The 12,403-nt window shown below is 43.0% G+C and overlaps 1 protein-coding gene across 1 annotated transcript in view; it reads right to left on the reverse strand.

The window, feature by feature from the left end:
• Positions 1-4,939, reverse strand: part of RNF151 (ring finger protein 151) — a 49,279-nt gene extending 44,340 nt beyond the window's left edge. The window contains exons 1-2 of the mRNA XM_069209785.1: positions 4,699-4,939; positions 3,584-3,668 (exon numbers count right to left, since the gene is read on the reverse strand). The gene's annotated coding sequence lies outside the window, so the exon portion shown is untranslated. The remainder of the gene's footprint in view (positions 1-3,583; positions 3,669-4,698) is intronic.
• Between the last annotated feature and the right edge of the window lie 7,464 nt (positions 4,940-12,403).

Genomic DNA, 12,403 nt, shown 5'->3' on the forward strand with positions numbered 1-12,403 from the left:
GTTTTGAACACATTAAAGAAGAAATTTGTAGTGCGTGAATTTTGACACCATTTAACACTAAATTGAAATCAATTCTTACAGTGGATGCTAGTGCTACAGAAATAGAATCTGTTCTTGCTCAAGTCTATGGCAAACAGGAGAAAACAGTGCCATTTGCATCCAGGACTTTGCCCATCCCAGAAAGAAATTACTCAGTTATTGAGAGAGAGGCACTAGCGGCAGCATGGGGAGCTGAATATTTTTGGACTTATTTGTGGGGAACCAAATTTCTAAGGAACTGATCATGATCCTTTAGTAAGAATTATGTTCCCAGGAGGGGCTAGTGAAGAATCAGCAAGACTAGCTAGGCTTGCAGCTCATTTACGAGAGTATTGCTATACATTTGAATATATTCAAGGGTGGAGGAATTGTCAGCTTATCTAGGATGTCCTTAGGGTGAAGAGAAGTAGATGGTCCTGCTGTCCTAGCGAGAGAGGCGGAAGGTGCTGTGGTTTCAGCACAAGATGTGTTGAGTGTGCAAGGAGAAAGTGACATCACTGAACTGGAGTGGATTAAGGAAATGGAGTTAGATTCCACACTTAAAGAATTGAAAAGCTTGTTTTTGTTAGGCACTAGGAGAGAAAGCTCTTTAGCTATTTCGTTTAGACCCTATGTTAAAATTATTGAGGAGTTTTTGGTTTGCAATGATGAGATAATCACGAGGGGAGCAAAATTTGTTCCTCCTTCAGGTCTGAGGTTCAGATTGATAGAAACGGCGCATGAAGGTCATTTGGGTAATACAAGGACGAAGAAGAGGTTGAGGGCAGATTGGTGGTGGCCAGCAATGGATAATCAGGTGGATGAATGGGTAGAGAGATCTATTGTATATAAGGAAGGCGAAAAATAGTTGACGATGGGTAACCAAGCAGATCTGGGGCAATTCATGATCCTGGGAAAGCTTGGCATACTATGTCCTTGGACTTTATTGGAACTATGAATAAAGTAAGAACTGACTTAAGGTGTGCCATGGTGATTATTGATGTCCATACTAAATGGCTGATTGTAAAGTTCATGAGAGAAATAACCATTAAGGCAATGATAGATTGTTTAGAGAATGTCTTTAGTGAAGAGGGAGTGCCCTCAGTTTTAATAACTGATAATGGAACATAGTTGACCTAACATGAAATGAAGACATTCTTGGACTCATTAGGAGTAAGACACAGTTGCATCTCACTGTATAATCTACAGGGAAAAGGAATGGTGGAGAGAGATAATAGATAAGTTAAAGGAACTATCCAGATGGCAGTGGCAAGTAAGCAAGATTTCAGCGGTCATTACGAACATGGCGGGATAGCCTGCTGCCGACCATGCTGACGGTCGACAGAAGACCGCCAGTGTTGGCGACAGGCATCCCGCCATATTCCAATGCATTGAGCCTCACCGCCATTGATGGCAGTGAGGTCCGCCAAGCGCCACGCTGGTGGTCAGTGGCGGGGGAGGATGCTGCTCCACCCTCACCGCCATGTCACACCATACACAGCCACGTCTATAATGATGCGGTTACAGGCGTGGCAGTGTATGGAGGCCCGGTGATGCCGGCGGAGCAGCATCTAAGGAGCCCGTTCCCTCCCGGAGCAGCGCTGTCCCAGAGGGAAGGGGGTGTGTATGAGTGTGTGAGTGCATGGGGGTGTGCGTGAGTGTTTGTGGAGGGGGTGTGTGAATGCGTGTATGAATGTGTGTGTGCATGTAGGTGTATGGGTGCATGATGATGTGGGGGTTTGGGGTTTGGGGGGACCTGTATATATGGGGGGGTGCCTGGGGGATGGTGAGGGGGAGCTGGGAGGCCTACATGGTGATTTGGGGGAGGAGGGTGGGGGGTCACTTTTCAGGGTTCAGGGGGTGGAGGGTGGGGATGATTCTAGGGGTTTGGGGGGTTGCGGCAAGGGGGGCTGGCGTGTCACATACAGGTGACAGGAATGAGAATTTCTGTCACCCGTATGTTGTCTGCCAGAGATTACCTGCCAGAGATTACCTGGCGGGGTATCCCGCCAGGAAATCCCTGGTGGAAATGGGATCATAATCCCACCACCGGTCTGTGCTCCACTGCCGGGGCGAATGTGCCTTTTGTCAGCCCGGTGGTCAGTTCTGGCCTGGCGGTGTGCTCAGAATATGGCGGTCTTTACCGCCGTGTTCAAAATTACCACCTTAGAGAGAATGGTTGCAGAAATGGTGTGGGCATATAGAGCAAGTGAGCATAGTGTTCCGGCATGGATTAAAGAAATAGTAGGAAAGTCACAAGAAAGAACTCACAAGAATAGTAAAAAAAATATTGAGATTCAGGGATGCATAAGAGTTGGAGATTGGGTGAAAATTCTATGTGGTCAGAAAAGAAAAGGGTTGATGAAATTTAAAGGTCTCTACCAGGTTGTGAATGCCAGTAGATTCTTTGCAGTCTTAGAGAATGGAGAAAAATGGAATAATAGACGGGTAGCTTTGATTTAGAGAGGTTGGCAGTGTGATGAAGATGGAGGAAAGTGGATAAGCAATACTTTCATGTTGATGTCAGATGATGAATTGCGTAGCAATAGACAAGTATCTGAAAATATAAGAGATAGAGGAAATAGTGGGGTTCATGTGAGTTGGAATCCAATTGTATGAACCAGTCAGGGGAAGTAAGGAGGAGTAGGAGAAATCGTCAACTTCCTCCATATTTGGAGATTATGTATGTTAGGAATTAAAGATTGTTTTTACATTATTGTTTTTATATTTCAATCTTTTAAAGTATGTTTAAAACTGACTTCATTGTTATTTTCAGTTATTTAATTTTTTGTTCTTGTTGTACTATGTTTCTTTATTCTATGTATTATTTGTGAAGGAGGAAGATGTGTTATGATTTGCATTCAGAGCTTAGAGTGCTGATGCACTCTAAGTTCCAATTGCAGATATAGGGCCTGATTCTAACTTTGGAGGACGGTGTTAAACCGTCCCAAAAGTGGCGGATATACCACCTACCGTATTACGAGTCCATTATATCCTATGGAACTCGTAATACGGTAGGTGGTATATCCGCCACTTTTGGGACGGTTTAACACCGTCCTCCAAAGTTAGAATCAGGCCCATAGTGTTCCAAGGATGTCAGTTGGTAGCTGAGTTGCTAGGGGACAGCTACATTCTGGTTGAAGGGCACCTACCAAATAAATATATATATATTCTTCTTCTTACCTGTGTGGAAAACTTCCATTACTCAACTCAAGAAGCTCTAAAATGGAAAACTGTATTTCTATCAAGTTCTGACACACCTTGTTCCCTAGTGGCAGTGGGGAACTTGTGCCAACAATCTACACTTTCAGCACGTGCAGACCGCTCTGTTAATTTTATGCATACTGCCAGCATTACATACTGTCGGCACGTACCAACTACTCCTTGCAGTTCATGTGCACTGCCGTTTCCATGCTGTGAAACCGTTACATGTGTGCGGCCGTTTCCCTGCTGTGAAACCGTTACCGCGTGCATGTGCCGAATCACACCTGCTAATTAAAGCAGCTATTCAAATCGCCCCTGAACAGACACCTACCCTTAGCATTGTTGGAGATTCATCACTTACCTGCTCCAGAGACTCGACTATTCCCGACTTCAGCTGCAGTTCTCATTCTGCTTCCGCCGTGTGCATTCCCAGGCCTCAACACGTCCTACAAGGGAATAGAAAATGAAATCAGCAATAAGTAGCGAGTCATACATCAAGCACGACAACAGATGCAAGGTAAAAGTGTGCACTTTTGGCAGTAATAAAGAAAACAAGACACTTGTTGTTGCAAAAACTAAAACAAATCTACCAAAGCAAAGGGACAGATTGCGATAAGCATGGAGATGCCAAGAGACCAGTGGGCAATATTTTGAACTCTGAATGATATTATTGCATTGAACTCTGAATGCTGCACAGTAATAGACATTTTGTTAAAATCTGCTCATGTGTGTTTTCAGCAAAGAGACAATTGAATTCTTGAATTCTTCCTCCAATATTATGAATGTGATGTTGAAAACCACAAGATTAATTCACAGTATATGGCGTAATATGTTGTGATAACTGTTCAGAAAGAACAGTACTCCTTTAACTCATGGTATGAAGCAATATATGAAACAAACATTTCTGAAGTCTTGTATAATAATCCTATTGTAAATCCTTGTCTATTCATTACAATATATTTGATACCTTGTGCTGTTGCAACCCAGACTACAGTCCACCCAGAGCCTTGTGGTGCAGACCATATGTTAGGGTTTGTACACAGCAAAGAGCATGTCCCCTCTCACTGCACTAGTGGGTTCTGTAATAGCTCCCTTTTAAACTTACTATTGAAAGCCTTTCTTGTTATCTCACCTTCCCCCCCCCCCTAGGCTTCTGTGTATGTTGTTTAATGTGCTGTTGTGTTTACACATTGGGCCTTGCTTTTACCAAGGCTTCTTTAAAACACTCCTCCCTAGGCCATGTGTTAATCCAACTCATTTGCATAATAACTGAAACTCTGCACACCTTTCAAGAACATGTGCAGCATGTGAGGACCACACCCAGCTCTTCAAACCACACCCAGCTCTGCACACCTTCCAAGAACATGTGCAGCATGTGAGGACCACACCCAGCCCTTCAAACCACACCCAGCCCTGTCTATAAAAGGCATCCCCCGAGCCTCACCCAGTGCTTGTGCTCGTCTACCTCCCGCTTACCTGAGAACAGATCCCTCGGCGCTGGCACTCCTGCTCTTTACAGACTTTCATTGACTTCAATGGGCGCAGCTTCTGGCTCTTCCTTCTTCCGGTTTTCGGTTCCTCCTTGCTTCAGCCTCTCTCCTATGAGTAACCTGCAAAAGAGAAAGAAGACAAGGTTAGACTGATCAGTATCTCTTGCCAGCAACAAGTAAGTGCAAAACTTTTTATTACCTGAAAGAACTTTGACAACAATTTCTGGATTCGTGTATAGACAATTTGAAACGAAATACCTTCCACGAACATTGTGATTCAAACTCTTTGTTACAAGAATATTTTGCAGAACTTTGTGAAGCAAACATTGTTTTTTCTCATGGAACTTTTAAGAATCGAACAGTGGAAACCATTAACAGCAAGGCAAACAGTAAATCAAGGACTTGCACAAATTACATGCTGTATTTTGATGTAAAAGTACAGTATTTGTTTTATAAAAGATTCTGGAAATATGGGAAAAGTGAGTCTGCTATTGGGAATTTAGGCTTTAGTTATATTATGATGAATGTTTGATATTGGTAATTCTGATAACGGTATTTGTTTAATGTTTTAGAAGCTTTACAGTAATAGAAAACACATCCCAGAGCAGTAACACATTCCAAACCTGGAAACTAGAGACCAGGATCCAAGAGGTACTTTTAGAAGAGAATTTCTAATAAATAAAGGGATAGTCAGGAACCCATTTAGGAATAGGTTGCACTTATCTGTTCTTTGTTTATGTTTCATTAGGCACCAGTTTCTACAGAAGTCAGAAAGGGCCGCAGATTTGTGCAGCACTTCAACAGTGGAAACGCAAGAACGGTGTTGTCTCTCTTTTTTATTTTATCCACTTCCCCCCTTCCCTTGAGCTTCTGTTCTTAGTGCACTGTTTTAAAAACTAGTGTGCTGGAACAAGCAGTTTCAGGGTGGGGTCGGATTGTCTTCAACCTCCATCAGAACTGAACAAGAACTCAGGTGAGCTGGGCTTTGACAGAAGCACAAGCCTTAAAAAATTTCAGTTCTGGTGGACGATGAATACCGGGGAAGAAATAGAGGGCATTGACGTCACGGATATGGCGCAGGCCCTAAATGAGGACTTGGCTCATAATGAATCAGTGTCTGGCATCTTGCAACATATGCAAGAGGAAATAGAGAGATTAAAGATGGAGAATACCTCTTTAAAACAGGATTTAAGCAGGTATAAATTTAGGGGATCTCAGTGGAACACAGCTTCTATGCCTTTGTTTAAAACCTCCTCAGAGACAGGGGCGCCATCAAAACATACAACTTTGCCTTCCCCAGTTGAGGTTACTGTTAATGTTCCTAATGTTGTGCCCTTAGCAGCACCTGAACGTTTTCATGGAGATAGTAACAAATTCCATGTTTTTACCAATCAATGTCAATTACACTTCATTTGTAAGCCACAACAGTTCCCTACTGATGCTATGAAAGTGGCATTCGTCTTGTCTTATTTGGGTGGCACAGCAGCCAATTGGTCAATTCCTTTCGTGGATAGAGATGATCCCATCCTCCATAATTGGAATCAATTTAAACGTACCATGACCAGCCTTTTTGCAAAACACACTTTCATGCAGGCAAGTGATAATGAGCTTTTAAATCTTAAACAAGGTAACAAGGATTTATTGACCTATCTCACTAGTTTTAATCGTTTACTCACCGAGACACAGTGGCCAGAAGAAAATCGTGTCTCCCTTTTTTATAAAGGTTTGAGAGACGAGTTAAAAGACGCGCTGGCTCATATCGTTGATTTGCCAAAAGACTATTCGGACTTTGTAGATTTAGTTGTGAAATTAGAACATAGACTAGGAGAAAGAAAGGGAGATAAATACAAACTGGAATCACGGTTAACTTTTATTAGACACGAGAAGAAAGACACAGATAATAAACTCCCTGAACCAGAGCCTATGCAAATAGGGACACTCAGAGGTCCACTCACATCAGAGGAAAAAGAAAGAAGGAGAAAATTTCAATTATGTTTATATTGTGGCAGGGCAGGTCACTTTGCCAGAGAATGTCCAGTAAAGCCTAAAACTCCACGAAAGGGTGCTGTTTCCTCCACCTCCTCAACTGAATCGGGAAACGATTAAGCTCGACAAGGGGAGAGGTTACTTGTTCGAGAAAACATCTTAATCAAACCTCTAATGGTGCAGCCTTCAGGGTACCGCATATACCTAGACATTTCATAATTCAGGTCGTTTTAATTGTTACTACCCAAGTGAGGCATTCTCTCCCTGTCCTACTGGACTCAGGCGCAACAGGAAATTTTGTGGATAATAAGTTAGCTGAAATCTTAGGACTTCCTATGTGCCTAAAGCCTTGTCCAGAAGCAGTATGTGCAGTGGATGGGTCAGAATTGACCTCTGGATTAATCACAAAACAAACAAGTCCACTTGTTATGGTCTGTCAGAACGGGCACACAGAGGTGATTAGCTTTGATCTGATAGATACTCCTAATTTTGGTTTGATTCTCGGGGTACCCTGGTTAACAACTCATAACCCAAAAATTGATTGGGTGAATAGAACTGTTACTTTGGATTCCTCTTTCTGTAGAACCAATTGCTATCAAGAAGCAGGTACAGAACAGAGCACAGTATTACACTGTGCTAGTGTTACACAAGATGAACCAAGTCTCCCTCCTGAATATTCTGACTTTAAAGACGTCTTTGATCCAGTAAAGGCTAGTGTGCTGCCCCCACATCGGTCTTATGACTGCCATATAGATCTTATCCCAGGGGCCCCTTTACCTAATAACAGAGTATATGCTTTGACTGACGAAGAAACCAAATACTTAAGAACCTACCTAGATGACCTACTACAGTCTGGGTTCATCCGTCATTCCACATCTCCGGTGTCATCTCCACTCTTTTTTATCCCGAAGCCGGATAAATCCCTGCGCGCGTGTATCGATTATAGAGGACTAAATAAGGCTACAATAAAGAATAAATATCCTCTTCCTCTAATACCTGTGTTGTTGGATCAATTAAGACATTCTACTGTATACACTAAACTAGATCTGCGGGGAGCTTACCACCTGGTCCGAGTAAAAGAGGGGGATGAGTGGAAGACAGCTTTCAAGACAAAGTTTGGTTTATTTGAGTACACAGTAATGCCCTTTGGGTTATGTAATGCCCCTGCGGCCTTTCAGTTCTTTATAAATGAGGTCCTACACAAATTCCTGGACGTTTGTGTCATAGTATACATAGACGACATCCTCATTTACTCTAAGAACTCAGAAGAACATACCCAACATGTTCGTGCAGTATTATCAAAGTTAAAAGAAAATCATCTTTTTGCTAAGTTAGAAAAGTGTACTTTTAATGTCAACAAGGTGGACTTTTTAGGATACTGCCTGTCACCTCAAGGAATAAATATGGATGTAAAGAAAATCAGTGCTATTGCTGATTGGCCAGAACCATCCTCTGTAAAAGATATTCAGAAATTTCTGGGTTTCGCCAATTTTTATAGGAGGTTTATTGCACCTTTTGCAGACATTGCGGCCCCAATAACTACCTTGTTGCGGAAAGGGCAACGATTTCTTTGGACTGATGAGGCGGCACACGCCTTTCAACTCCTAAAACAAAAGATCACTTCAGCCCCAATTCTGAAACATCCTGATCCTGACTTGCCCTTTTTTGTTGAAGCGGATGCTTCACAAGTAGCTTTAGGAGGAGTTCTCTCTCAACGAGATGCAGTAGATGGCCAGTTACATCCTATAGCCTTCTATTCCAAAAAGTTATTGCCAGCTGAACAAAATTACACTGTGGCTGAAAGGGAACTACTAGCTATCAAAGTAGCCTTTTCAGAATGGAGGCACCATTTAATGGGAGCCAAGTACCCAGTTACAATCTTTTCTGACCATAAGAACCTACTGTTTTTTGGATCACTTAAAACACTAACACCACGTCAGATGCGCTGGTTAATTTTTTTTAGCACATTTGACTTTGTTATAACCTATAGACCAGGTGCACAACAAATTCAATCTGATGTGTTATTGTCACAGGTCGAACAGTATGAAGACCACTGAGGCGTATTTTAGGTGATGGTAAGTGGTTTATTTTTCTTATGATAGGGGGGGCGGGTTGGAGTAGTATGCACAAAGTCACAAGTTTTATCGTCTTCCTCAGTCACTTGCTCTTCCTTTGTATCGTTTCCCAGGTTCGTGATGGTATATTCTTGCTTCTTATTTTACAGATAACCCAGCGGCCTTACTCGCTCGTCGGAGTCCAGGATGGTGCCGGAAATAGAAGGGAGAACGCCAAGGTAAGTATTGGTTTCAGTAATAGGCTTTTTCCTATACTCTTACTTTTGGACTGGGGGGGTAGTACACACAAAAGGAGGGGGTTGGTGCCAGTGGGGAGTGGTGAAGGGTCTAGTGTGCACACTTCTATTATTAGTGTAGGTATAAGTGACCCCGGTGAGTTACTTATAGTGCCCTTCCTTCTACCTCCCTTTCCAACCCTCCTTTATGACCCCTCCCCAGTCCCTTCTCCCCAATTTCCCTTCTTCCTGTCCCAAAAGGACCGTACCTTGTTAAGCCACGACCCTCCAGGGTCGTGGCTGGCTTGGTAGTGTTCCTCCTGCTGGTGTCCTGTTTCCAGGTTCAGGAGCTCTTCTCTTCTCTCTCTGTCAGCCAGTTCCTCGTCTGCTTCTTTCCTGGTGTTCTTCTCCTCCTCGCGCTGCTCTTCCCTTGGTCTCTCTGTTTTGCCTTTTTCCTCCGCTCGCCTTTCCTTCACCGGGTCTCTCTCCCCCTTCCTCTTCCCCGCGTCTCCTTTTTGAGCCTCCTTAACCCGGGAAACACACGTCGTTTCCCGGGTAACGCCGTCCTGCCGGTCGTGCTCCGGCCGCGTCTCCCCGGCAACGGGAAGACGCGGAACTGACGCATCAGCTTCGGCCGATACGTCATTTCCCGTGTCTGTAGCTGGGATCGCCCGGCTACAGTTATCTACAGGGAGTGCAGAATTATTAGGCAAGTTGTATTTTTGAGGATTAATTTTATTATTGAACAACAACCATGTTCTCAATAAACCCAAAAAACTCATTAATATCAAAACTGAATATTTTTGGAAGTAGTTTTTAGTTTGTTTTTAATTTTAGCTATGTTAGGGGGATATCTGTGTGTGCAGGTGACTATCACTGTGCATAATTATTAGGCAACTTAACAAAAAAAAATATATACCCATTTCAATTATTTATCATTACCAGTGAAACCAATATAACATCTCAACATTCACAAATATACATTTCTGACATTCAAAAACAAAACAAAAACAAATCAGTGACCAATATAGCCACCTATCTTTGCAAGGACACTCAAAAGCCTGCCATCCATGGATTCTGTCAGTGTTTTGATCTGTTCACCATCAACATTGCGTGCAGCAGCAACCACAGCCTCCCAGACACTGTTCAGAGAGGTGTACTGTTTTCCCTCCTTGTAAATCTCACATTTGATGATGGACCACAGGTTCTCAATGGGGTTCAGATCAGGTGAACAAGGAGGCCATGTCATTAGATTTCCTTCTTTTATACCCTTTCTTGCCAGCCACGCTGTGGAGTACTTGGACGCGTGTGATGGAGCATTGTCCTGCATGAAAATCATGTTTTTCTTGAAGGATGCAGACTTCTTCCTGTACCACTGCTTGAAGAAGGTGTCTTCCAGGAACTGGCAGTAGGACTGGGAGTTGAGCTTGACTCCATCCTCAACCCGAAAAGGCCCCACAAGCTCATCTTTGATGATACCAGCCCAAACCAGTACTCCACCTCCACCTTGCTGGCGTCTGAGTCGGACTGGAGCTCTCTGCCCTTTACCAATCCAGCCACGGGCCCATCCATCTGACCCATCAAGACTCACTCTCATTTCATCAGTCCATAAAACCTTAGAAAAATCAGTCTTGAGATATTTCTTGGCCCAGTCTTGACGTTTCAGCTTGTGTGTCTTGTTCAGTGGTGGTCGTCTTTCAGCCTTTCTTACCTTGGCCATGTCTCTGAGTATTGCACACCTTGTGCTTTTGGGCACTCCAGTGATGTTGCAGCTCTGAAATATGGCCAAACTGGTGGCAAGTGGCATCGTGGCAGCTGCACGCTTGACTTTTCTCAGTTCATGGGCAGTTATTTTGCGCCTTGGTTTTTCCACACGCTTCTTGCGACCCTGTTGACTATTTTGAATGAAACGCTTGATTGTTCGATGATCACGCTTCAGAAGCTTTGCAATTTTAAGAGTGCTGCATCCCTCTGCAAGATATCTCACTATTTTTGACTTTTCTGAGCCTGTCAAGTCCTTCTTTTGACCCATTTTGCCAAAGGAAAGGAAGTTGCCTAATAATTATGCACACCTGATATAGGGTGTTGATGTCATTAGACCACACCCCTTCTCATTACAGAGATGCACATCACCTAATATGCTTAATTGGTAGTAGGCTTTCGAGCCTATACAGCTTGGAGTAAGACAACATGCATAAAGAGGATGATGTGGTCAAAATACTCATTTGCCTAATAATTCTGCACTCCCTGTAGATACGGACATACCTCAGACATGAAACAAGATAAAATAGGAGAACCCATTATTCCTCCCCAAAAGTTGTTGGCACCAGTACAACAGAAGGATTTAATCACAGATCTATATAATGCACACATGCAAATAGCACCTCAGGATTGGTTAAAGGATTCCCATAACACAATACAACGAGGTTTATTGTATCACAACAACATGCTGTTAGTGCCCACCTCTGAATTACAAACGCAGGTGATAATTTGGCATCACGCCTCACCGTTGGCAGGTCATCCTGGTTGGGTAAAAACCCTGGAAAATGTGCAAAAACACTTTTGGTGGGACACTATAAGAAAGGACATTAAGCAATTTGTCACTACCTGTCCAATTTGTGCAAGACATAAATCTTCTCATAAGGCTCCTGACGGCTTGTTAATACCAATGCCAACACCCAAACAACCTTGGCACACTGTGAGCGTAGACTTTATTGTAGGTTTACCACCTGTAAAATCCTTCACAACAGTGTTGGTTATAGTGGATTTTTTTATCTAAAATGGCACATTTTGTACCATTACGGAAATTACCCACGGCGGCAGAATTTGCCGATATTTTTATAAGGGAAGTTGTGCGTTTACATGGTTTGCCAAGCAAAGTGGTGTCAGACCGAGGGAGCCAGTTCAACTCCAGATTTTGGAAAAAATTATGTGAAAAACTGAAAATAGATGTGGCCTTATCCACTGCTTTCCACCCAGAGACAGATGGACAGACTGAACGACTGAACCAAACCTTACTTCAAACGCTACGTTGTTTATTGGCTGATTATTCTAGTGAATGGTTGGAAGCTCTCCCTGTAGCAGAGTTTGTTTATAATAATACTGAGCATTCAGCTCTACTTTGCTCACCATTCTATTTCTTGCAGGGGTATCATCCAAGAGCTATACCCATTTTGTTAGAAGATTCCCTGTTGCCTACAGTAACGGATAGACTAACGAGGTTAGGTGACATACAAGACAAAGCCAGGAAACATTTATTAAAGTACAAGGAAAGCATGAAAAGACAAGCAGACAAACACAGGTCTGAGGCCCCAATGTATAAAATTGGTGACAAGGTATGGCTCTCCACAAAGAACCTAAACATAGAGGGATCCCGAAAGCTGCAACCACGTTTCATTGGACCCTTTAGTATAAC

The sequence above is a fragment of the Pleurodeles waltl genome, chromosome 10, assembly GCF_031143425.1.
Source record: "Pleurodeles waltl isolate 20211129_DDA chromosome 10, aPleWal1.hap1.20221129, whole genome shotgun sequence".
NCBI lineage: Eukaryota > Metazoa > Chordata > Amphibia > Caudata > Salamandridae > Pleurodeles > Pleurodeles waltl.